This window comes from Micropterus salmoides, unplaced genomic scaffold (genome assembly GCF_014851395.1).
Source record: "Micropterus salmoides isolate LMB-PRFRI ecotype aquatic unplaced genomic scaffold, ASM1485139v1 Ms_hic_scaffold_21, whole genome shotgun sequence".
NCBI lineage: Eukaryota > Metazoa > Chordata > Actinopteri > Centrarchiformes > Centrarchidae > Micropterus > Micropterus salmoides.
The window spans coordinates 27,066,582-27,092,727 of record NW_024041262.1 but is presented as its reverse complement, the minus strand read 5'-3'; the positions used below and the strand labels follow the sequence as shown (position 1 = coordinate 27,092,727).

At 39.5% G+C, this 26,146-nt stretch overlaps 1 protein-coding gene and 3 long non-coding RNA genes across 11 annotated transcripts in view; 3 read left to right on the top strand and 1 right to left on the bottom strand.

The window, feature by feature from the left end:
* Positions 1-26,146, bottom strand: part of LOC119916553 (prolyl 4-hydroxylase subunit alpha-1-like) — a 68,814-nt gene that overhangs the window by 20,060 nt on the left and 22,608 nt on the right. The window lies entirely within an intron of this gene.
* LOC119915918 overlaps positions 1-26,146 on the top strand; it is a 53,812-nt gene that overhangs the window by 6,098 nt on the left and 21,568 nt on the right. The window lies entirely within an intron of this gene.
* LOC119915912 lies at positions 4,918-21,264 on the top strand. 8 transcript variants are annotated; one of them, XR_005447042.1, is made up of 6 exons: positions 4,918-5,252; positions 8,259-9,166; positions 14,847-15,654; positions 17,598-17,648; positions 17,886-18,017; positions 21,207-21,258. It is a non-coding gene; the product is annotated as an uncharacterized LOC119915912 (long non-coding RNA). The 8 variants fall into 8 exon arrangements; XR_005447039.1 differs by having other exon boundaries at positions 14,844-15,654; XR_005447040.1 differs by lacking the exons at positions 4,918-5,252; positions 8,259-9,166 and adding an exon at positions 9,173-9,833 and having other exon boundaries at positions 14,844-15,654.
* On the top strand, positions 22,625-25,948 carry LOC119915916. Its single transcript, XR_005447048.1, has 2 exons — positions 22,625-22,683; positions 22,858-25,948. It is a non-coding gene; the product is annotated as an uncharacterized LOC119915916 (long non-coding RNA).

Sequence of the window (26,146 nt, the reverse complement as noted above, 5' to 3'; positions counted from 1 at the left end):
TGGACCTGATGCTGGCGAGTTTGCCACATAATTGGAACTGACTGTTGTACATACATCCCCGATGTCTCGGACAACATGACTCATGTTGTTTCCCACCTGAATGATCTACTGCACGAGGAGAAGAGTCAGGACTCACAGGACTCTGGGGGGATGGGACTTGTGGTCGTGGCTGACAACAGGTGGATGGAAGAATGTGCTGTTTAAAATGTTGACCCCACTGTTTGTCATTCTTGGTGCTTTCCTCCTCCTGACATGCTGTGTGATCCCTTGTGCTAGATCTAGGATAGCTATAGATATTAAATCATCTATGGGTCAGTATATGCAATTACATACTGCACTCACCAAACATTAGTCTTTGCAAATATAATGAAATTCCACATTTTGCACAAGTGTTTGTATTGTGTCTTATATTCTCACATTTTTATATTTCTTACATTATATTTTTATTCCCTTATATTCTTATATTTTTTACATCATCACCTTCTCTTCAAGTACTGCAGAGGTTGCATAAAATGCTAAAAAGGGAGTAATGTGATGGGAATTTCATGATTCCATCTTTAAGATAACTAATCTCACCAGCCTCTTGGGTATGGGGTCAATGGAAGGTAAATGTGAGTGATGCTTCCAGAGGGGTCAGGACTTTAAGTTGTTCACCACATGTGCTTTGGACAGGAGTGTCCCCTAGGGAACACTGAGAGACACCATGTTCCTTTGATGAGATAGTACTTCAACCCTGAGACTAAGATAAAACCTGCATGAGCTTTTACACGGGAGCTCACTCGGATGATACTCTCTGATGTGTATGTGTCCCTGTGAGTTCCTTCTGCAGAAGACTTGAATAAAAATCACAGAAAGACAAGTTTTTGCCTGAGCTGTTTATTTAAACACGCAATTCCCACCACAACACAGAGCTCTGTGAACAGCCAACCTCTTTAGCAATGACCTTTTGTGTCTTGCCCTCCTTGTGCAAGGTGTCAATGGTCGTCTTTTGGACAGCTGTCAAGTCAGCAGTCTTCCCCATGATTGTGTAGCCTACAGAACTAGACTGAGAGACCATTTAAAGGCCTTTGCAGGTGTTTTGAGTTAATTAGCTGATTAGAGTGTGGCACCAGGTGTCTTCAATATTGAACCTTTTCACACTATTATAATTTTCTGAGATATGTTTTCATTAATTGTCAGTTATAATCATCAAAATTAAAAGGCATGAACACTTGAAATATATCAGTCTGTGTGGAATGAATGTATACATTATACAAGTTTAACTTTTTCAATGGAATTACTGAAATAAATGAACTTTTTGATGATATTCTAATTATATGACCAGCACCTGTATATAGATGACTGACTGCCCCAGTGAGCTCCTGGTTGGAGGTTTGACAACAATGTGTGTGGATTTGGCAAGACTGGTGCTGCTGACATGTGCAGATCATGCACCCATCTGTAGATAATGTTATAATAATAAAGTTAAATTTAATTTAACTGTAATTTAAATGACAGTATAACCTTTCCAATTTCCAGATACTACTCTAAAATACACACTGTGGGAGAGCAACCAGTAATCGAATCAAATGGACAATCATCTGTACAAACAATTTGTTCTGCACGGTTTCTACCAACCTTGGCAAAGAAGTCATTGAGTATACTAAGAATATAATCTGACAGGGCAGAGGATCCTACTGCTACAACAACTCACTCTGCAGACAATAGACACTGATGATACGCTTTGATTCAGAGGACAGAAATTAAATATTGATGGAAAGGAGGGATCCTGCTGCTCCTGTATCACAATAATAAACTAAATACACACTTAAGCAGTGTGTATTTAGTTTATTACAAAGCATGTGTTGGGGAAATCTGTCGGCACCATCAGCGCCACAGAGATGCACTTTACACGACAGGAAGATGGGAGAGACAAACCAATCCAACATGGCAACAGCAGCATGGCTGAATGTTCACACTGTGATCTTATCAGTGTTTAAACTTCAGTCAAACTCATTTCTGCTGTAACACGAAACTGTTTTTGTAGTATGTGATGATTGTGAAGTGAATAAAACGTTTAAAGCAGAAAGCAAACAGTTAACTATTCTTTTAATAGTTTATCACGAAGCAAAAGCCACACTAGTGGCAGCTAATGGGGATCTGAAGAAACAAATAAGTGTCAGGGTGGGGAATTAAACCCAGGTCTCTCACACCAAAGGGATGTGTCTTATCCACTGTTGCATCACCTCCAAACATTGGATGAAATGACTCAGTGTGAAATGAAACTGTCTCTGGTTGTTCTGAACCACTGACTGTTTAAACATTACGTTTATATACAGTCTATGTTCTGAAGTAACAGTTACCAACAACTCTGCAGCTCTATGGAGCTTTAAAAAACAGCATGTCTGTCAGCGAGCATCTGGAAACAAACAATTCTGTTTTTAATTGCATTTACAGGGAAATATTCACTTCTTTTTTTTTTTTACTTATTAAGTCACACATTATTTACAGAAATGATCCAGTGTTTCAGCAGACTGGTGCAGAGTTGCAGTGTAACAGTTAGCTAAGTTAGTATCAGGACAGTAACTTAATGTTAGCTTAAAAGAAGTATCGCTTTGTGTGATATATCAAACTCAACTGTAACAGTATAATATTGTAAAATAACTTCTGATCTGTGAAATGCTTTCCCAGTTTGCTTGGTTTTGCTAATTCCTTCACTAGACATCTAAAAGCAGCAGAGACTTCAAAGACTTTTATTTGAACACGATGCAGCATCTACGTGAATGTATCTATGTATTGTGACTAACTAGTGCTGAAACTAGCCCTGAAAAACAAATATTTTACAAAAACTTTTCAAGGTCAAGTCTTGTCTATAGTCGTATGATAGTACCTCAAAACTTTACTTATGTACATGTGGACATGTGAGTGTAGTTTTAACACAGTGAGTAAACTCTGCTTTAAAGGTGCAGCTGATCACCTGTTCATCATCACTCCATCACAGAGTCTCTGACCTCAGATCTGTTTTCATTAAAACTTTCTTTAATTTCACATATTTATATTTATCATTATATGTTGAAATTTAAATCATAATAGGCTGTATATTAACTTATTGGGAGAAAACTGGTAAAAATGGTATGATCCTTGTTTCATAGCACTCCTGCGAAGATTCGACGGTGAGATTGACTGTCGAGTTAGGCTCCGCCCATCGAAGCATCGACTATTCGGGGTCAGCCCAAACAAAAAGGTGCAGAACTTTGCTGAGACACTTTGTGTGTCTGGGCCTTTAGACAGAAGACAAACTCCCTCAGACGAGCTGAACGGGAGGCTGCTGCTTCCAAACTGAGAGATCATAGATCTCATAGATAGATCATGGATCTCTCAGGGTTTGGGTTAAGGCTGGGGAATCGAGTGAAGCTCCACATTGTTCCAAATGTCACCTGATGTACTTTTTTTTCAGGTTTAATATTTCTTACAAATTCTTATTTAGTGTTTTTATTTCATCCATAACCACCATGTACTACGGGGCCTTGGGCAGAATAACAGGCTTATTTTACAGGGTGGTGGTGGCGCATAAGTAAGATGCTTGCCTTTGGTATGAGAGACCTAGGTTCAATTCCCACTGTGAGACATCCACCATTGTGTCCCTGAGCAAGACACTTAACCCCTAGTTGCTCCAGAGGCGTGCGACCTCTCACATGTATAGTAATTGTAAGTCGCTTTGGATAAAAATGTCAGTTAATGTTACAGAACAATTCATATGTTTGAACAACCAGTCCCTAACTCGGGCCCAATTTACATTACCTAGGTTTTTAATGGACTGAACTGATACACTTCCTCGACACAGAACCAGTCTACACACAAATAGCCTCTCAATCCACTTCCTCAACATGAGAGCGTAAACTTCTTCTATCTTTTAAGCACGCTTTTATTCTACTATCCTGCCGCCGTCCTATTTTAGGCTCCTAAACATCTGTCCATGCAGTCCTAACCTACCATCGAAGAGCCACAACATTCGGTTGAAATCCTGCGATATAAGTTAGCGGTAGCCACAGAATGTCTTATTAGCCTACTTGCCCATTTCAGCCCTGACCTAGTGAGTGAAGCACCCAGCTGTGATTCTGCAATCTCCAAATCAGCGGTATCCGCAAGCGCTTAGATCCTTATCTCTTCTTCAGCTTACTTCGCCTATGCGGCCCTGTTCTGATGATCGAAGCCCTCCGACACTCAGTCGAAGCTCTGCGATCCCAAAACAGCGGTATCCACGATAATGGCTGGAAAACTCTTATCTTATTTACAAATCTTATTTACATACTTATTTACACTTGCAAGCAAACAATTAAACATAAAAGTGCATCTAATCTACCAGCTTTGCACACACTTTGACACAGACATATTCTGCACCATGGTTCACATGCAAATTTTGCTGCTTTTTTGCCTGCATTTAGATTTGAACCCATCTCCGACACATCAGCGGTTCTCAATCTGTATGTGCTTTGTCTTTTTTAGTAAATGTAGTTCATTTTTAGTGAATTCAGTTACATTTTTAACAATTTTCCTTAATTTTTGTACTTTAACTAGGTTCAAGAGTGAGGAAGCTTTCAGAAACTTCACCTGGGCGGAGAATCCTGTACTCAGACACACTATTATGCAAAAATTTTAGAAAAAGGTTTTCTTGTGATGGAAATTTGATATTTTACTGTGTTTACATTTTCACCCTGCATGCTTCATCAGAATAGACCAGTGTTTCACTGTGTGGTATTTGATTATTTTATTATGTTACAGCTAGGTGAAGTTTCCCATGGGAAAGATGCTCGTTAGAGAGTTTTCTTATCAGACTGTCCTTGATAGGCCTTCATCTCAGGACAGCTGGTCCCTACTCCCTTCCTCCCTTGGATAGCTGCATAATACCCTTACAGTATAAAGTCACCTGCTTCTTCACTGGCTCTTTGTCTTACACTCTGCAGACTGTTTTGCACTCTGTAAGTTTGTCTGACCCTTTGCAAAGAATAAAACCCTTAAAAGACGTCTGGATTGGAATCTTTATTTCAGAAGACTCCCTAAAGGACAAATTTCCATTACATTTGGTGTCAGAAGTGGGATGGTTTGGCAAAGTATGTCTGGGACCTGAGACGGCCGGCGACTGATCACCCTGGAGTCAAGTGTCTCAGCCTCCACCTCGCTGACTTAAGAAGCGGGAGGGTCGACCGTCTGTGCCCCGGACCGTTGCCACTACCATCTCAAAAGGAGTTGGACCTATGTTGTCCTTAAAAATGGTGAGTGTCTGAAATAAACTACAAGTTTTTCTTTGTTTTTTTAGACTTTCAGCTTAAGATTGCTATTTTGATTGTACCATCTCACACGTGGATCCTTAGTTAACAGGGCCGAGCAAAATTACTGCAGATTCTCTCCGCTGTTTTGACCGGTTGAGCAGGTCTGTGTAGAACACGGGTTTCTCCGCTGCTAACCATTTGGGGCTTCGAACAGGGCCGTGTAGAAACAAGATATTTCTCCGCTGTTTTAATTCCTTTTGGGGTTTAAACAGGGCTGTGCAGAAAAAAAAAAAAAAAAAGGAACAAAAAGAGGAGCAATAAAAAATATATAAAATAAAAATAAATAAATAATAATAAAGTAAAAAAATATTCAAAAAAAACAGGAAAACAAGGGTTTCTCCGCTGTTCGAGCAATTTTGGAGTCTTAACAGGGCTGTGAAGAGGACTGTTTTTTTTCCGCTGTCTTATTTATTTATTTATTTATTTCAAGCAAAATAGTGTGACAACAGAAAAGATACACAATAATAATAACTTATACACTTATGCTTGAAATGGAGTGGGAAGAAGTAAAACTTATTAAACCCCACCCCAGTCTATCAAAGAATTTATACATACAAAAAATAGCTGCTTCCTTCATCAATAATCTCAAAGAAAACATATTAAATGACAACTAATCCAACAATCTACACAACATGAATACAATCAAACCTCATTGTCATTGTAATGTAACCAGAGCTTTCGTTTGTAAAGACGTTTGAAATTGTGAATGCCTTGACACTGCTTTAATTCAAGCCCCAGATTATTCCACAAAGTAACCCCACAAACAGACATAGAATAACTCCTCCTGGTGGAACTCGCCATTGGTACTGCAAAGTTTCCAAATCCTCTCAAACTGTACGACTGCTCCTTATGAGAAAACATATTTTGAATGTTCACAGGTAATAAATAGTGATACGCTTTGAACATGAACTGTGCATTATAAAATTTTACAAGATCCTGCATTTTTAATAGCTTTGATTTGAGAAAGAGAGGATTTGTGTGTTCAAAATAGGCGGACTTGTGTATAATTCGTATAGCTCTTTTCTGTAGCAAAAAAAGTGACTGTATTACATTTTTGTAATTATTGCCCCATACCTCTACACAGTAGGTTAGATATGGCTGTATTAAAGCACAATACAGGGTATGGAGTGCATTAAAATCAAGGATATGCTTAACTCGACTTATTATGGCAAGGCTTTTGGAGACTTTTGTTGTTATATGTCTGATGTGGGCATTCCAACTTAGCTTGTTGTCTATCGTTACACCTAAAAATTTAATTTCCTGAACATTTTCAATGTGTACTCCGTCTATCTCAACCAGTTTCTGTGAATAGGCTTGATACTTTCCAAAAAAACATCACTTTGAATTTATCTAGGTTTAAGGATAATTTGTTACTTTCCATCCATTTTTTAAATTTACTTAGTTCTTTGTTTATAACGCTAATCAGTCGCTCCAAACTATCGTTACTATAGAAAATATTTGTATCATCAGCGTACAATACACATTTAACCAATTGAGAAACATTGAAAATATCATCAATATATAAATTAAATAATTTGGGGCCCAAAACTGACCCCTGCGGGACACCACAAGCAATGTCAAGACATCCAGAAGAGAGCTCACCCATTTGGACAAACTGTACTCTTTCACTCAAATAACTTTTCACGCATTTCCCAGCAACCCCCCGTATTCCATATCATTCTAATTTCTTAAGTAATATATCATGATTAATGGTATCAAAAGCTTTTTTAAGATCTATAAAAATTCCTATTGCATGTTTTTTGTTTGTTAGAGCCTTGGATATTTCTTCTGTGGCGTCAATTATGGCCATCGAAGTTGATCTGTTGGGTCTGAACCCATATTGTCCTTCATTAATTAGCTTATGCTTATCTGTAAAAATTTCTAACCGTTTGTCAAAAACCTTTTCAAGGATTTTTGAAAACTGGGGAAGGAGAGAAATGGGTCTGTAATTAGTAAAGTGATTCCTATTTCCATTTTTGGAATGACCTTAGCAATTTTCATTTTTCTTGGAACACAGCCGTTTTTAAGCGACAGGTTACAGTCGACCGCTTTTCCCAGAGTTTGTAGCCGTAAACAATCTGGATTTACAGTGACGACTGTATCTAAGGAAAGGGTTAGAGTCCCTAAAAGACTTGTACAAGCAAGGAAGGATAGTATGAGAGGTGGGAAGTAAAACGAGCAAAATAAGCAAAGGTGAGAGACCTGATTATTCTTCACCTATAATACAATGCATGCAAAAGAAATATGGTGAAAAATGACAAAAACATAGAATTATTGCTGAATAAATTCTGTTTCCTATTCAGTTTGAGGCAATTACAACAGGTAGAAAAGTGATTTTTTTTAAGGGTAAAAAGACAAAGAAGAAAGTGTCATTTTAAACATAAGCATTTGAAAGCGTCATCCATGTGGAAGGCAGGATCAGAAAGTAAGAGAAGGCAAAGGAAGTATGCCAAATAAATGCCTTACAATGAGGGTGAAGGAAAATGTGAAACATATAGAGAAATACATTATGAGATTATGAGATGAGAGGTTATGTGTTGGAGTAAAAACTGGTAAACTGAGTGGGAAACAGCTCCTAAATCCTTCTGCCAGTTGTAAAAGTTATGACTGAAAAAGGTAAAACATCTATGGGACAATTTGATAAGTGGGTTGAAATGTGTTAAATGTGAGTTTTAGTTCAAATATATATATATTTGGAGCAGCTAAAGACATGTTTGAAGAGAAAGGAAAGGAGAGATGCAGAAGAGCATGCAGCCTTGTCCAGAGGGAAAAAACAAAAAAAACAAGCTGAAACCTACCATTTAAGGCAGATTGCTATATAAACTAGAATTAAGGGAAAGTGTAAAGACTTAAAACAGAACATTTGACTAGATAAAATAAGGATAAAAGGAAACTGTGAAAAAAGACTCCATAAGAAAAAACTAACACATTATCTCTTCTTTAACTGAGGTACACAAGTCATGGAATCCATTCCGGCTGATCCAGTCCTGGACTCCGCTCCTCCTCCTCCGATATGCTCCAGTCCCAGATCCATCCAAGGATGAAGACTATGCTGATGTTAAAACTGCTGCTGAAACATGACACCATAAGCCATAGAGAGATGATGAACTAATGCAACATTAAAGACCTACAGAAGCCCTGTTCTGGTCCGGTAACAGTAATGCAACACATTGTATTGCCCAGTCATGGAAATGCCAATTATAAAAGGAATATTTGGTATTTGGAACATTGTTGAAGCAATGGGGCACGTGACAGCCTCACATGCAATTGGAGCAGTTTGGACCGTTTAGCTGAGTAGCAAACCAGCTCAAACAACAACTCCCCTTTGGAGACCTGCAAGATTTCTAAAATACTTTACTCTAGTTTCAGAAGAAAGTAGGCTGGAGCACAGAATGGACTCAGTACAGCGATGTCATCATTGGATAATTGCAGGCCAATCACAACAACATGTTTGCATTCAAGAACAGATCATGTAGAGCTCTCCACGTTCACATGATCATCACCTTATGGTCACAGCGGTCTGAAATAAAGTTCATCGGAAAAGAACATGTTCTGAGCCGGACAAGGCCAGAAACTGCTGTTGGAGTAAAGATGCCGAATTTCACAGCGTCTTACTGACAGACGAGAGGACCTGCAAGCTGAAGATTCACACAAAGAGGACAAAAGTGATAAAATAGCCATCAAAAACTCTGTTCTAAGCCATCACAGTACGAGAAAATGTACAGTATAGTGGACAAAAGTGGACACTGGTACACCGAGATTGTCTGGACAGATCCAAAGCAGATCCAAATGGACTGAGCTGGAGGGGGCGGGACGGACACCAGTGACAGGAAACAGCTGGGACACACACACACCGGGTGAGTCACAATTTCTCACAGAAAAATAAAATCTAACAAAACACATTGAAGCAAAAAAAACAAAAAACTAAATATTATATTAATTTATTATTAAATGCTGATGAGCCTGAACAGCCTACATTGGTGATGAATGATAACCACCAAGAGTTTTAGAAACTGTAATTTAAACCTAGCAGGGGACAATATTGCAACATGATATGTTGAAAACAGCCCCAGAGAGGGGCAGGTTGCATATATAGTATCATGTTGATGAATTCTGATGACATAGTTGCTAAACACTTATTTCAGTTATCAGAGCACTAATGAGTGACGCCCACTGCACACACAAATATAGACAAACACACGCCGCTGTGAGCGGGGATAGACACACACACACAGACATTTAAGTACATGCAGATAGACGATGCCGATGGACAGGATGCAACAAGTTTTAATTATTTATGGAATAGGGACAGTGAAAGAAAAAAAAGAGAGAGAGAGAGAACTATTGCAACATATTATCTGGACAAGGAGCGCTGCGCTGTTGTTTTGTTTCTTTTTCTCCTTCTCTGATCTTAGCTGTACCGAGGGGGAATTATACACATGGCGAAGCAAAGCCAAGTGATTTGCAAACGGAGGGATTTGGGGATGCAAGTCCACCCGGAGTTGGCTGACTGACAACAGGCCAGTAAGTTGGAATCTGAGAACACTGTACAGTAAAGAGCAAAAAGTACTGCTCAGGTTAAAAGAACCATTGAACTAGTTCCTGTAACATCTTTTTACACACCATGGTTAAAACAATAAACTGTGACCTCATGTCTGAGGTGCAAACTGAATGAGAGTCTATAGCTGTAGTTAACACAAAGCTTGATTTGATTGATTTGTGATGATTTGATGTGTGAAATAATATTTACAAAAAAAAAAAAAAGAAGCGCTTGGAAATATTAAACATGTTTTCTTTTTGTTCACTGCTATAGGCTGCAGTGACCTGTACGCACCCACATTTTCAAAAAAGATTGAGAGAGTGGTGGTAAATGCATTAGTGCACCCACGAGCACTACAGGATTAAAGATTTCACATTATTGGTTACATCTAAGACCACACATTTCTCTGTTGGTGATTTGACAAAGGTCTGTTTTTAAAATTTTACATTTCCCGCGCGGCTGGTCGGTTTCCGTTCTGCAGTCCATCACACGAAGCGTGCTGAGATGACCATTGTGTTGCTAAAGCGGTTCGCCCACAATGGCCACACACAAGGCTAGTCTGTCTGTCTCTAATTGCAATTCGAATAGACAGAATAACTTCTCTGGGAATGTGATCACGATGAGAGTAAAGCTCTCTCTCCCAATGCATACAAGCCTTTTCATCCATTCCAAAACCAATCACCATAAAGAGGTGATGATGATTTTATGTAGAAGGGATCCCATTACTGACCCTGAGCTGACAGATCTTCACTGACTGAAACAGCTCTCTATAGTCTACCTGTACTCGGGGACTACAAAGACTTGACCGTTCTTACTTGACTTGACCGAAGGACGATCACATGACCTGTTCTGACACTACATCTTGGAAGCAAACCAGATGCCTGGTGCTTATTTTCATGTTGCTTGCTGTGTCTGTTGCTCTATGTCATGCTGGATGTTTATTTGTGTGCTGCTGCCGTGTTGATGATAAAATGTGATGCACGCTAACAGATTGACCCCATTTCCACAGGAAAAGAATGATGCCTGCTCATTCCTTGTTGTTTGATGTTATTGTTTAAATTCCTTTTTTTTAAACATGGTCCAGAGTTTTGCCCATGCGCTCTCCTCCACAGAGAAAAGGGGGAACTGAATGCAAAAATATGGAATGTGATGAGAACAAGTCTGTGTGAGGTGTGTTATCAGACAGCCTGGAAGCTCAGAGGCTGTTTTACACACACAGAGCAGAGTGTCACCCAGAAGAACCATGTGACCACCTGATGAGGGAGGTTTTTAGCTAAACCCAAGCAAAGGCAATAAGTGCTGTTGATGATAGTTGACATGTTTCCAAAATGGATAGACATCAGTATTACTACAGAAACATGGTGACAGACTGAGACCAGTCGCTTTTTCAGCAAAACTTGATCCAGTGGCTGCAGGGTTACCACGTTGTCTTAGAGCTGTGGCAGCAGCTGAGAAAGCTGTCATGGCATCACGTGACATTGTTGGTTATTCTGATTTAACCCTGTAGTGAACAACGATGTGGATTTGTGCATTTTATATTGAATGAATGTGGAGCTACCCTAAATTCCTTTCTCCTCCCCAGAGAAGATGGGGAGGGGTCAAAGTTGCTTTCTCTAAGTGCTAGCCCGACCATAAAACTGGCACCATTTTGATTCCGAAGCTGATAACGCGGGGCCTGACTGTTAAACTGACAAAGGGACACGAGCCAGCCATTGGCATCTCCCTGAACAGCCTATCAAAACTGGCCCCCCCACACACGTTTCCGTGGCAACTGACCTTATTCTTTGTTTTATTACCACATCAAAAGGATACTCCTTGTCTCACCTAAGTGTGACATGTTCCAGACACTGAACTTTGGATGACAAAAGACTGCAGTCTCCAAAAGACTCAAAGCACCTAATTAAATTTAATTAAATCTTTAGTTACCTGAATATGTTGGCCTCTATTTGAGCAGTTATGTTAACTGTTGTTGCTATCTGTTGTTGATATTAGTGCTGAAAAGAAGTTACTTGTGCAGTGTTTTTATTTTCAGCACTACACTCCTTCATCTAATGTAATCAATGCTTGTTCATAATACTTTCTTACAAAATCCCTTTAGAAATGATGACAAAGAAATGTTTTACTATACTCTTAATCGCCAGCTTGAATTTAAGGATGAATCAACAATATTCCCCGGTTCCTAAGGAGAGACGATCTTTGATTTAATCCAAGCTTTCCTCATGTAACCTGAGCTCCCCCAAGTGGACGAAATAAGTATTACATGCCCTCATCGGAAATGCGGTTAAATGTATAAAAATCCTGACTAATGTGACAATTGTTTCCTGTTACCAAATGCTTAGAACAGTACAACCGTTCAACCATTGAGGTTCGATTGTGGAAAATATTTTATTATAATACGTGCAAATAGATTTCTTTTCTTTAGACATTAAGTTTAGAAAGGCAGTCCCTGGGGAAACCTGAGACGCCCCCTGGGGAACCACGCCCCAGGCAACAAAAGAGCGACACGCGACCTGCTCTTCCTTCTCGGCCAGCGAAACAAACAGGCCCTTTGTTCGCCTGAAGCTACACACCTGAAGTGCCGCGACATCGATCTGCCTTCAGTTTGTTTTATTTTCTTTATTTCTTTTGTTTGTTAAAGTTATGAGTCCGTTAAGTTACACTGGACTAATTCAGGAACGACCAAGTTCCATTTTAAGCCTTTTTCGTCAAGCCAACTTCACCGAGGTCAGACCAAGCCACGTGGTCTCGCCAGCTGCAACAAAGGAAACCTGCAAACAGCCGAATTGCCAGACGGAGGAGGCGTTTTCAATCAGACACGGAGAACCCCGGAGAATCCCTAGCAAAAAGCCAGGATCGGCAGCTAGCGTGGGACCCGTGCAACAGGCCAAAAGCAGGCTGTCGACAAGCAGTAAGACTTAACACACGTCCTGTGATCAGATGTCCATTTTAACTCCTAAACTATAGCATTAGTTTACTTTCATTAGCTCTTCTATGCCGTATGAGTCAAATGCTTCCCACAATCGAACCTCCAGGCTCACTGTTCAGCAAATGTTTATGTTCCCTGTATCCAACCATCTTTTTATCACCTTAGTTAGAGAATAAATTCACTGTAATATAATCAAGAGCTGTGTGTGTTGCCTATTTATAGTTCCTGCCAAGAGAATTGACCCTTTAGATATGAGACTGACTGACTGATTTAAGATAATTGAGCGATTATTAACTAACTGATCACTAGTAATAATTGTATAATTATTCAAAACTACCTAGAGGTCCGGAGACTCTAGGATTATAACAACTCCGGTGGTGCCCTTTACGAGGAAATTCTGATTTTATGAATAATAATTCATAATTGGGTATCAATTCTCATAAATTTATTAAAATGCATAACTAATAAATTTAGGTCCACTACAACCCTTTGGTCCCTCATGCGGTTTCTATGATCTTGCTTGAACAGAAGACCGCTCATCTCTCCACAGCACGTTGGCTCCGATACACCACTGTTCTATTGGATATGCCTAACATCACTGTCAAACGCTGTAATGTTTTAAATCCTGCAACTTTGCTCCCCATTCCAGGAGACAGAGAAGATCATAACTGTGTTGCTTTGCTTGAGCAGGTTTGCACTCCACGTACAGATCTGTCTGAAACACCTATAACTAACCCAGACCTGATTCTCTTTGTTGAAGGGTCTGCTTCACGCAATGTTAACACAGGAAAAAATCATGTTGGGTTTGCCGTAGCCACTCAACACTCAACACTGAAATCTGGCCCCTTACAATCTCATTATTCAGCTCAAGCAGCTGAGTTGGTAGCACTCCCTGAAGCTCGTAAATTGGCCAAAGACAAATCAGTAACTATTTACACAGATTCTCAATCTGCATTTGCAACCGTGCATGATTTCTCTGCATTGTGAAAACATAGAAATTTCTTAAAATCTGATGATAAGCCTATTCTGCATCATGATAAAATAGCTGCATTGCTTGAAGCAGTGATGTTGCTGCTATTTCTGTATGCAAATGCCAGGCCCATACTAATTCAAAGAGACTTTGTTTCTACAGGTAACGTGAAAGCTGATGCGCATGCACACATACACCCCTGCACGCAGACACAGACACAGATATTCCTCTGACATTGCATGCTATGCAACAATTTGCTACATCAGATGAGAAGCGCACATGGCAACAGGCTGGTTGTAAATATGCTGATGGATTATGGATTGGTCCCAATGACAAACCATGTTTACCCAAACACATTATGCTAAATTGACACATGGGTTGCATCATGTGTCAAAGGGAGGGATGTTCGATCAACTAAAGCAACACTGGTTTATGAAAGGTTTCACAACATACACTCACAACTTTTGCCAAACATGCTCAATCTGCCTAACACACAACACAGGGAGAGGATTAAGGGTTCCCTAGTGGCACACCCAACGCCAGATAAACCATTTGGTCACCCGATGATGGACTTTTTTGAGCTTAACCCGAGTCAAGGCAAAAGGTACTGTTTGGTCATAGTTGATATGTTTTCCAAATGGATGGAGGTTTTTCCAACTTCAAAACAAGACAGTGCAGCTGTAGCAAAAGCCTTGATTTCTGAGATCTTGCCGCGCTGGGGCGTGCCTTCTAAAATCAGCAGTGACAACGGCACACCTTTTGTAACAACTTGGCTCTTACATGGGCATTGATTTGAGACAACATTGTTCCTTCCACCCAGCGAGTGATGGAGCAGTAGAAAAAGAGAATGGAACATTAAAAGCTAAGCTAGCTAAATGTTGTGAAGACACAGGTCTTCCATGGACAAAGGCGCTGCCGTTGGTGTTGATGTACATGAGAATGAGGGTAAGAACTAGGTCAGGTTTGAGCCTGTTTGAGATTCTTTTTGGGCGCTCTCCACGAACAGGGATAGAGGCAGCAAGCAGAGTACCCCTTGACACACATCACTGTGAGAATGATTGAATGACTTTGTCCTCTGCTCTTGCCCGTCTACATCAGCAGGTTAAAGAGGCCCTACCCTCTCCAGCGACAGAACCACTGCACAGTCTCCTAGATTTTGTGGTGGTTAAGGACTTCAGAAGAAAGCACTGGAAGGCGCAGAGGTGGAAAGGTGCTCCTGACAACATACACAGCGGTAAAAGTGGCTGAAAGAGCTACGTGGATTCACGCCAGCCACTACAGGAAGGTGCCTGCACCAGTACAACAATAGATCAACAAGCGTGCACAATCAGCAACTGAACCACAGTTTTCCCTGACCTTGTGTTGTGAGTGAAGGAGGGATTGGGAACGCTTAGGCACCCTTTGTCTAGGACTCACAGGCTGTTAGACAGCAAACATCAGCACAAGAGAGCTAGTGGGAAAACTCCTGGTCTCACCACTGCTGATTTAAGTGACACCGCAAAAAATTAAGAGTGAGTAGCATGGTTGTCTCTGGAAGGAGACATCCATGGGACCCAGTCAGACACCCAAATATGTGTGGCCTACGAGGAACAACACAGATGTTTGCTGCCATTGCAATATCATTAACAGTGCCTCTGTTGCAGTTCTTATCACAAGCATAATGCACAAAATCCACCACAACAGAACACCACAGTGAACTACAGGCATTGACATCAAATAGCAGTGTTAGAGGCAAGAGAAGCACCCAAAGAGGCTGGGATGCTTGGCTAATGTTTAATAACTCCTGTTGTATGTTTGTGCCCAACAATACAGCTCCAAATGGTTAGGTGAACCCAGTGCTGGAAGGACTGCGTTCCCTACGAGAAGAACTTGCAGAGAACTCTGAAGTGGACACTAACATGTTTGACAGGTCTGATTCTATGTTTGCTAAATAAAAGGCCTTAGTAATGCCCACACTAGCAGGTCACAATTGCTGTAGCACTGTTAGCTCTCTGTGGATGTTGCATTATTCCATGTGCCAGAGGTCTGATTGTAGGAGCTATTGATAAATGTGTCTCCATTCAAATGATCACACTCCATGAACAAGAATAACATGCCACTGTGATGACAGGAAGGACCCAGATTCATTTTCTTTATTAAACTGGTGTAGATCACATCATGATGACTTTCTATGACCTGATGATCTTTTTGTGATGTTGTATATGCTTGAGTGATCAAAGAATGATCACAAGGGAGGAGTATGTGATGGAAATTTGATATTTTTCTGTGTTTGCTATGATTCACTGTGTGGTATTTGATTATTTTATTATGTTACAGCTAGGTGAAGTTTCCCGTGGGAAAGATGCTCGTTAGAGAGTTTTCTTATCAGACTGTCCTTGATAGGCCTTCATCTCAGGACAGCTGGTGCCTACTCCCTTCCTCCCTTGGATAGCTGCGTAATACCCTTACAGTATAAAGTCATCTGCTTCTTCACTGGCTCTTTGTCTTAAACTCTGCAGACTGTTTTGCACTCTGTAAGTTTGTCTGGCCCTTTGCAAAGAATACAACCCTTAAAAGACGTCTGGATTGGAATCTTTATTTCAGAAGACTCACTAAAGGACAAGTTTCCATTATAGTCTCTTCAGGTTGTCCATCCTTGGTCAAGGTCATCCTGCCCCTGTTCAACTCTCGCCAAGTAATGTCGTGTAAAAATTCAAGACTTGGGCCAGATAAGAAAGCTTGAACTTTTACCAACATTTTTATTATCAACAAAAACAGACACCAATTAGAATACAAAAGTTCCACCGGAGTGTGTCAGAGATCGGTGCAAAATAGAGCCCCATTCTGTTACCAGAACAGAAAACCGAGTCGACATGAAAACCATGTAACGACTGATTTTCACCTCCTTTTGGACCTCCTTTTATAGCTCTGTTTCTTGGCTTCACATCATCTCTTGGCTCTCGTTCCTACTGCACCTGGGTCTGGGAAATTTCCTGCCTGCCTGCTCCTCCCCTCTGTGTCTCCCCTCTTTGCATGCACTCCGCTTGATCAAGCCATTTCTTCCATAAACAGACTTTTATGGAATAAACTGGTGCTGTTTGTGCTCCGTGTTTTGTAATACAATTTTCACAAAATCTGCTTCTATATTTTCCTTTGTAAGTGTTTTTGATGCTATCTTACTGTGCTCCCTCCCTTTTCTCCCAAAGCACACGAGCTTGCTCACACACATGAGCCCAGGCTCAGCTACTGCTGAGCCTGGGCAGGAAGGAGCACATACACTCAGAGCTGTAGAGTTTTCACACTGTGATCCTAACTTTACACTATAAAATAACACTTTAAATGATGACAGTGTAGACCACCTTTGCTCTAGTAATTAATGATAACAATTTAGGCTATAATGCTCCAAAATAATTGATAACAATACTCCCAAATACTGATGAGTTTTGGTTGAGTATGTGTTGATTCCTGAGTGACTGCAGAGCGTCTGTAGAGCTGCAGACTGTGGTTGTATGAAGTGATGGCGGTGAAGTCTGTCAACATGTCTGTAGTTTGTGATGCTGCAGAATTGTGTTTGATTTTACTGAGAGGTGACTCTAATATTCTAAAAATCCTATATTACCATGAAATAACAATTCTAAATCACAGAAAGACTTTGAACCCTGATAAATTCTATTCAACAGTCGATGTCATGATTTGTATCTAATGCAGTTTTGTGAGGGAAGTTATTACTGTCACTCCCAGCTTAGTGTATTGGGGAGTGACGGAGTTGGAACCTAAACACCAAATTTAAATTCTACTTATTCTGCATTCACCTAATAATCTGTTCCATGTGAGTTCAGTGACGAAACAAATATATTGTTACTGTAATTTCAGAGCATCAGACGGATCCACATCAGCAGTTTCAGCAGAAATCTGACAATGAAGGTGAGTTTGTGAACTGATATTTTACAGATCTCAAAGTCCTGTTAAACTGTGAAGAGGCTTGTGATATCGGTAGCTTAGATGGTTGCTACAGCAACAACCCAGGCAGATAATTATTGTCAGTTAGCTCCACCTTAGAGGTGTCTTTGCCCACACCGCCATGAAACTAGAGGCCAAACTGTTAAAACAGTGTGTAAGAGTCAAAGCTCAGTCAGAACGACAACATGTGCTCTGTTCCAGCTGGTATCAGTTGTCTTCCTCCTCCTGGCTCCTCTGTTGACCAGCTGCCAGCAGCTTGCCATTTTTTATGAGAAGCACACGGTCAGCTAGTAGCAGCCAAATCTGGAGTGCACACGTATTCGACTCTGTGTGGTAAGTGCAGTTTTCATGGAGGAGAGCGAGCTGACAGACAGAGTTAGGGACTTTATTCTGTCAGTTTCTGGACTCTCAGTCTTGTGGTCTGAGAGTCGTATCTGAAGAGAGGCTATCAAATCTCAATTGTACGCAATGCCAGCACAACTTATGTCAGACTTTGTGAAATTAGCACAAAGATACACATGTCACAACGTCTGGTCACTTCAATTCAGTTTTATTTATATAGCACCAAATCACAACAACAGTTATCTCACAGCGCTTTTCATAAAACAGCAGGTCTAGACTGTACTCTGTGATTCTATTTACAGAAGCCCAACAGTTCCCACCAAGAGCAAGCACTAGGCGACAGAGGCAAGGAAAAACTTCCTTTTAAGAGGCAGAAACCTCGAGCAGAACCATGGCTCAGGGTGTACGGCCATCTGCCTCGACTGGTTGGGGGTGAAGGGGAGAGAGAGAGAGATAGAGAGAGGAAGAGAGAGGCAGCCTACACAATATCCACACAGAGGTACAGACAGTAAAGCTGATATTGCTATAGACTAAATGAATAATGGTACAGATATTTATAGTAGTGTTATAGATAACATTCGTAATGTTAATGATTATAATAACAATAATAACAATAGGTCTAGTAACAATAATTGTAGCAGCAGGTGACCCGCAACCACAGATCCAGACTCCACAGCTCCTGAGCCAGAAACACCTGCAGGAAGTGATAGGAGGAGAGAGGAGAGGGACGAGAAAGCACAAGACTACCGGAAAGGGGAGAAGTCGAGTTAGTAACATGCATTAATGGGATAAGGTTGCATACAGAGGGAGAGAAAGTACAGGGGAGAGGAGCTCAGTGCATCATGGGAATTCCCCCTGCAGTCTAGGCCTATAGCAGCATAACTACGGGATGGTTCAGGACTCACCTGTGCCAGCCCTAACTATAAGCTTTATCAAAGAGGAAAGTCTTAAGCCTACTTTTAAATGTGGAGATGGTGTCTGCCTCCTGAACCCAAACTGGAACCTGGTTTCACAGGAGAGGAGCTTGATAGCTGAACGCTCTGGCTCCTAGTCTACTTTTGGAGACTCTAGAAACCCAAGTAACCCTGCATTCTGGGAGCGCAGTGCTCTGGTGGGGTAGTAAGGTACTATGAGCTCTTTAAGATAAGATGGTGCCTGACCATTGAGAGCCTTGTAGGTGAGAAGAAGGATTTTAAATTCTATTCAGGATTTTACAGGAAGCCAATGCAGAGAAGCTAAGACAGGAGAAATATGATCTCTTTTCCTGGTTCCTGTCAGAACACGTGTTGCAGCATTCTGGATCAACTGAAGAGTCTTAATGGACTTTTTCGAGCAGCCTGATAATAGGGAATTGCAGTAATCCAGCCTAGAAGTAACAAATGCATGGACTAGTTTTTCTGCATCATTTTTAGACAGGATATTTTCACAATATTACGTAGGTGAGACTTAAACGACTTGTCCTGATAAAATATAACTCCAAGATTCCTCACAGTGGTGCTGGAGGCCAGGGTGATGCCATCATGGGAAACTATATCTTTAGATAATGCGTCACGGAGGTGCTTGGGCCCCAGAACAATCACTTCAGTTTTATCTGAGTTTAACATTAGAAAATTACAGATCATCCAGGTTTTAACATCCTGAAGGCACATTTGAAGTTAAGCTAACCGACGAATTTCATCTGGCTTGATCGATAGATATAATTGAGAATCATCTGCATAACAATGAAAGCTTATGGAATATTTCCTGATAATATTGCCTAAAGGAAGCATATATAAAGTGAAGAGGATTGGTCCGAGGACAGATCCTTGAGGAACTCCATGATTAACTTTGGTGTGCATGGAGGACTCATCGTTAACATGTACAAACTGAAATTGGTCTGATAAATAGGACTTAAACCAGCTTAGAGCGGTTCCTTTAATGCCAATGAAATGTTCCAGTCTTTGCAATAGGATCTGATGGTCAATGGTATCAAATGCAGCACTAAGATCTAATAAAACCAATACAGAGACAAGTCCTTTGTCTGATGCAATAAGGAGGTCGTTGTGCTATGATGAACTCTAAATCCTGACTGAAAATCCTCAAATAAACTATTGCTCTGTAGAAAGTCACACAGCTGTTTAGCAACTGCTTTCTCCAGGACCTTGGAAGGTTAGATATAGGTCTATAGTTGGATAAAACATCTGGATCAAGTTTGGGCTTTTTCAGAAGAGGTTTAATTACAGCTACTTTAAAGTACTGCGGTACATAGCCTGTTGATAAAGATAAATTGATCATATCTTTTATAGAAGTGCTGACTAAAGGTAAAACATCTTTAAGCAGCCTAGTCCGGATGGGGTCTAAGAGGCAGGTTGATGGTTTAGATGAAGAAACTATTGAAGTTAGTTGGTAAAGATTGAGGGAAGCAAAGCAGTCTAAACATATATCTGGTTTTACAGCTGTTTCTAAGGTTCCTGAGTTTAGAGATAAGTCGGTGCCAGTTGAGGGCAGGTCTTGGTGAATTTTTTTTCTAATAGTTAGAATTTTATCATTAAAGAAGCTCATTAAGTAAATTACTGAGAGCTATGGGAATACTTGGCTCAACAGAGCTGTGACTCTCTGTCAGCCTGGCTACAGTGCTGAAAAGAAACCTGGGGTTGTTCCTATTTTCCTCTATTAATGACGAGTAGTACGCTGCTCTGGAATTACGGAAGGCCTTCCTATAAGTTTTAAGACTATCTTGCTAAATTAAACAAGAATTTTCCAGTTTGGTGGAACGCCAATTTTTTAATTTGTGAGTTTCAGTATTATAACATGGAGCTAACCGTCTTTGTTTTATTATTTTCTTTTTTAGAGGGGCTACAGAGTTGAGTGTCATTCGAAGTAAGCCTGCAGCACTATCAACAAGATGATCGATTTGACCTCCGATTGGTGTAACCAGGAGTCATTACCGCCGACATGAATAACAATCTTACTGTATTTACGTTTATCCTTAGCCAGCAGTTTCAAAAAGGACTCAATGTCCGCCCCAGGGATGCACTTAACTATGGCCGCTGGCTTTGTCACGTTTCTCAAAATGGAGCTGCCAATGATCAGAGTTGGTTTCTCAGCGGATGTGTCGCTGAGTGGGGAAAATCTGTTAGAGACGTGAACAGGTTGGTGGTTGCCGTGGCCTTTGAACGCTTATGACTATCCCTCTTTCAGACATTCAGCGAGCCACCCCTTCCTGGCTGCTCAGGAGATGCCGGGGGACGGCTACCACAGGCTAACTCAGGCCGTTCCACACCGACTACCAGGGACTGGCTAGCTACAGTAGCTAAAGACTGATCTACCAAGGTGCGGAGCCGGACTTCTAAATCACCGAGCCTTGCCTCCATGTCTACAAATAAACTACACTTATTGCACATACCATTACCGCTAAAGGAGGCAGAGGAGTAACTGAACATCTGACACACCGAGCAGGAGAAAGTAGGAGAGGGAGAGGGAGAAGGAGAAGCCATCGCTAGCTGCTGAGCTAATGTCGTTAACGGCTAAGCTAAAGTACTGTAGGGTTGGCTACCAAAACTTTTGAACAACTATGAGATTGAACAGCAGTCACTAAAAGATGGAAAGAAGTGTGAGTGCTTAGGCAAAAGTTAATAAAAATAAGTTTTTAAGCTCATAAACATGGTCTCAGGTCCTATAAAAATACTCATACTATATATGTTAATTTGCCTAAATCTTTTATATCTGTCCAAGCATCATTGTACACACATTAGGCTGGTACTCCTTAATGCTTCCAATGTCCCCACAAGTAACACATTCATTTAACCTAGCTTGGGCTAGCTTGGACCATGTTGGCTTAACATCACTCTACAACTGTGACAATCAAAGTGATATGAACTGCCTTTATTGAGGAAGTACTTTGCATTTTGAATGCCATTAGTTTTATTTGCCAAGTATGTGTACACGTATGAAGAATTTGACTCTTGATTGTGCTCAGTGAATTTGTCAGCATGGTGGTCCTCCAGCGGACATGTGTTGTCTGCATATTGGAAGTTTTCCCTTGGAAGGACAATCCAAAATGGAAGCTTTCGTATTAGCTGTGTTCCACTATACAATTATAAATAATCCAGTTGTGTTGTCATGAAAAAAAAGTGCCAACTGACCACATAACTATTTCTGTGCTGGTTGATATTTGTGTATTATATTTTGTATATGCAATATTTGTCACTTCAGAGCAGATGGAGCAGTGAAAGCCTAGTCATCCAATGCATATTGTATCGAAATATTTCACTGTGGAAAATGTCTGTCTGTAGCTAGATTCTGAAATTAATGAAACATTATAAATTTAACATTGTAGTGATTCTTGGTTGAAGTATGTATACTACTGTATTTATATTAGAATGATTTAATATTTTTTGTCACAGCTTGTGATCAAGTCAAGTTGCTATGAAAAAAAATATTTGAAAGAACTGACTCTAAGTAAACAACAAACGTAACCTATTGGCCTCAGATGAAGATCCCAAACGACCCCACTGAGGTTAAATAGCTGAGTTTCCCTGCCAGTCAGTCAGAACTGAAGAAGTCCTTTGGATGAGGGACGAAACATCTTCCAGTATCTTCAACCAAGTCCAGTTGCTCTTGACTTTAACCTTCGGTGGATAACTATGACCTGGATGACTGAGAATCTTCATAGATTGTAAGTAAATTATTTGCTGGACTTTGCAAGTCATTACATTTCTAATTACTAGACCTTGCTTTTTGGAGATTTGATTGGGAGAATTTTTTGTTTACATATTTTATATAGACACATCAGATACTGATTTCATCAAAATAACTTTGTAATAAATGTCTTATCTTGTTCTTTTATCAGATTGTTTTGCTGAAGCTGAAACTGAGCTTGAGAGATGTATCATGGCAGTGATGTCATCAAGGAAGAGGAGGATCCTCTCCAGCCACCACGTAACATTGGGATTATGAGTTGTCATCAGTTCCATATGCATGTGCCATGTTGTTTGTCCTCATTTATGCTCTAAACTTGAGCTATCTGAGTTAGGTAAAATACACCTTTGATGGACTGCAGAAAATATTCTTGGACATAGAACCCAAGTTCAGACCCGAGTGTCAAGCTCTAAATAATGGATTAATCAAAGAAGACATATAGATACAGGATATGTTTTATTCTGTTATAGCTTGTATTAAAAAATATTACAGGATAATGGAAGGGGCCAATGACTTAAATAAGAGAGAAACAGACTTTGATTCAAAACTGGCCTTTATGATTTTCTCTGTTAACAGCTGATTCTGTGGTGTCAATATTGTGGTACTTCAACACTTAAAATGTTTGTATTTTATTTTTTTCAGTAAAGGTGATGCATAGTTTTAAAAAAGACAACATCATCACCATAAACATTAAGGCTGTTTGAAGAGAATATTCATGTCTTTTTTTTTTAAAGAAACATAACTAAATTAAGCATTCACTGACAAAATGTTTTTTGGTTTTATCGGAACTAAAAGTAAAAGTAATGTAAAATTTAGATTTTATTTATGGTGAAATTTTGTGTTGAATTACAAATTTAAGTTGGCTAAATTTGATTAAATTGCTTGTAACAAATCACAGCACTTTAATTAGTTTAGTCCTAAGTAAAAAATTATACGTGGATGTTATATTAAAAAGTAGGTTATGCCAAAATAAAAATTTGTTGTACCAAAGTAAAAAAAATGAATCATGGTCTCTATGTTAAGCAATAGATGAAAGCGATGTAACCATTATAGTCAACCATCAAAATCAAGTAATATTTTGATTGAAATTAAATTAAACTTAAATTTAAAAATTAAAAATATAGTTTGAGAAAAAGTAATAAATTTAGCTGTAACAAATCACAGTAATTTTTTTAGGTTGGTTCAAAGTATAATTTTTTTTGGTGCAGGATGATTGAATGAAATATTTATTGATTGATTAGACATGCTTTTGATATTTATTTTGGATAAATTGGTTTGTTAATTGAGTAATAGGGAGAAAAGAATTTCTTTAGAATACACCAAATTAGTCGATTTATCTCAACAAAAGAATCGTTAGATTAATCAATTTGAAAAATAATGTACAGCCCTATTCCAGATTGTTGCAATGGATTTCAGTTTTAGTAAAAGATCTCACAAAAAAGAGATTTGTTACACTTTCTTAAGAAGAGGGGTACCTTTACCCATAATGCCACTGTGGCAAACAGTGGTGATGGATAAATGGTTGCTTGTCAAAGACCTACTACAGTCAGACAATCTAATGACTTCCGTCACTGCAAGTTTTGTCAAGGGCTGTATGCAAGAGATAGTCTATGGAGAGGTGAGAAATTGCAAGTCTGTTGAGGGGGAGCCTCAAGTTGGGCAAAAACTTATTCACATTGACATAACAAAACCTGATACATTACCATGTAAACATGTTGAAAAAGTCTTTTCAGGTTTTCTTAACAGTGAGCAGGACTATTAAATTCATTCTTATGTTTTAGTGTTTTAATGTACACCTATGCTTCTAATGCAGACAACAGATTTAACGTTACAGATACACACCTTATTTTGTGCATTACTGAGTCTTTATGAGTCATATAAAACTGAAAATTTAATGTGTATCTATGGCCTTCAGAATTCACTTTAACATGAAATGTCTGTTTGTTGCTATGGCCTCATAAGTCACAAAAACCTAAACATGTCCTCATATGTAACATGAAAATCAGGTCTGCCCAAAATATAGCCATAGACCAAATCTCAACAGATGGATCTATTCCTTTAAGTATTGGTGGAAAATACTTTAAATACCAGGTCTGGTGGACCTTGGGAAAGGCATGTCCTGATATTTCATGTTTTTGTCTTAAGTCCTGATATATCATGAATACACGTGTTTGTGTGTGTGTGTGTGTGTGTGTGTGTGTGTTGGTTTTGCTATACTTGTGAGGACCAACTATTGAGAAACAACCTATTTTGTGAGGACATTGTTTTGTTGTGAGGACCACCCAGCATTTTAATTCTGAAATAGCCTCCTGAGGGTATATACATCATGCTCTGTAAATTTCAGCAAAAGTCCTCACAAGAATAGTAATTACGGAAAGTGGTGTTTTCCCATGTGATCGTGAGCTCCCCCTATAGTACACACTTGTGTGCTGCATCAGCCATACTGGGAGGAGGAGTCTGAGGGAGAGGGATTTTTCTGATTGGATGGCTCATTGCCTAGCTGGGGGATTTTTCTGATTGGTCACTTCAGTCACATGTCTACACTGTGGAGGGAAGTGCAGATAGAGTTGCAGGGTGACTCACAGAGGCCTGTGATCAGCCAAATCTCAACCATGAAAACCTATTAACTCAAGTACAAACATAGTAATGACCAGTTCACACAATTAATGATATTAAATAAACTTATAATTTACATTATCATTAAACAATTAATTGATCATTATTTAATTTCTTAAGGGGATAATGAGCTTTTTACTTCTGCAGTGAACAGAAATAAACAGGGGAATAAAACTTAAATTTAAAGTATAAAAATAGATTTTAATTTCCAATTTATGAGAATTTGTACATAATGTGGGCATCTTTACATTTACTGTTAATTTTGACAGTTTTTTATTTAGTTATTCTGTTGAAGTCTGAGTCTTAAGAGTTTTGATTTGTGTAAATTTGGATTGGAATATGGAATATGAAGTGAATATTTAATACACTAATTAATGTTTGATTAGGATTAATTTGCTAATTTGTTGGCCCAGTTGAGGAAACTTCAGTTTAAGGTTTAAATGTATACAATCTAAGTAATAAAGGTAAGGACAGCTGCAAATGTTACCAGGTGAAACAGCCTACTGTCTGCTTTCTCTATATGCAAACATTGTGTCTTGTTAGAAAGAAGGTATTTTCTAGTATTGGATGTGATTGTGTAGTTTTATTTTTCTTTTGTGATTAAAGTATAATGGTTACATCACTTTCATCTGATTCTGAATGCATTTCCTCTGCTTATTCCAGTTGCTAAGTTTTACTAACTTCTCGTCATTCCAGATGCTGCTATTTCTCACCTACCAGTTGTTATCATTGTTTTTCCTGCCCTAGCCCATCACATATAGTCTCCAGCCCTCTGACCCACTCATTAGTTTTTCTAACCCTGTTTTTTCTTGACCTGTTTGTAT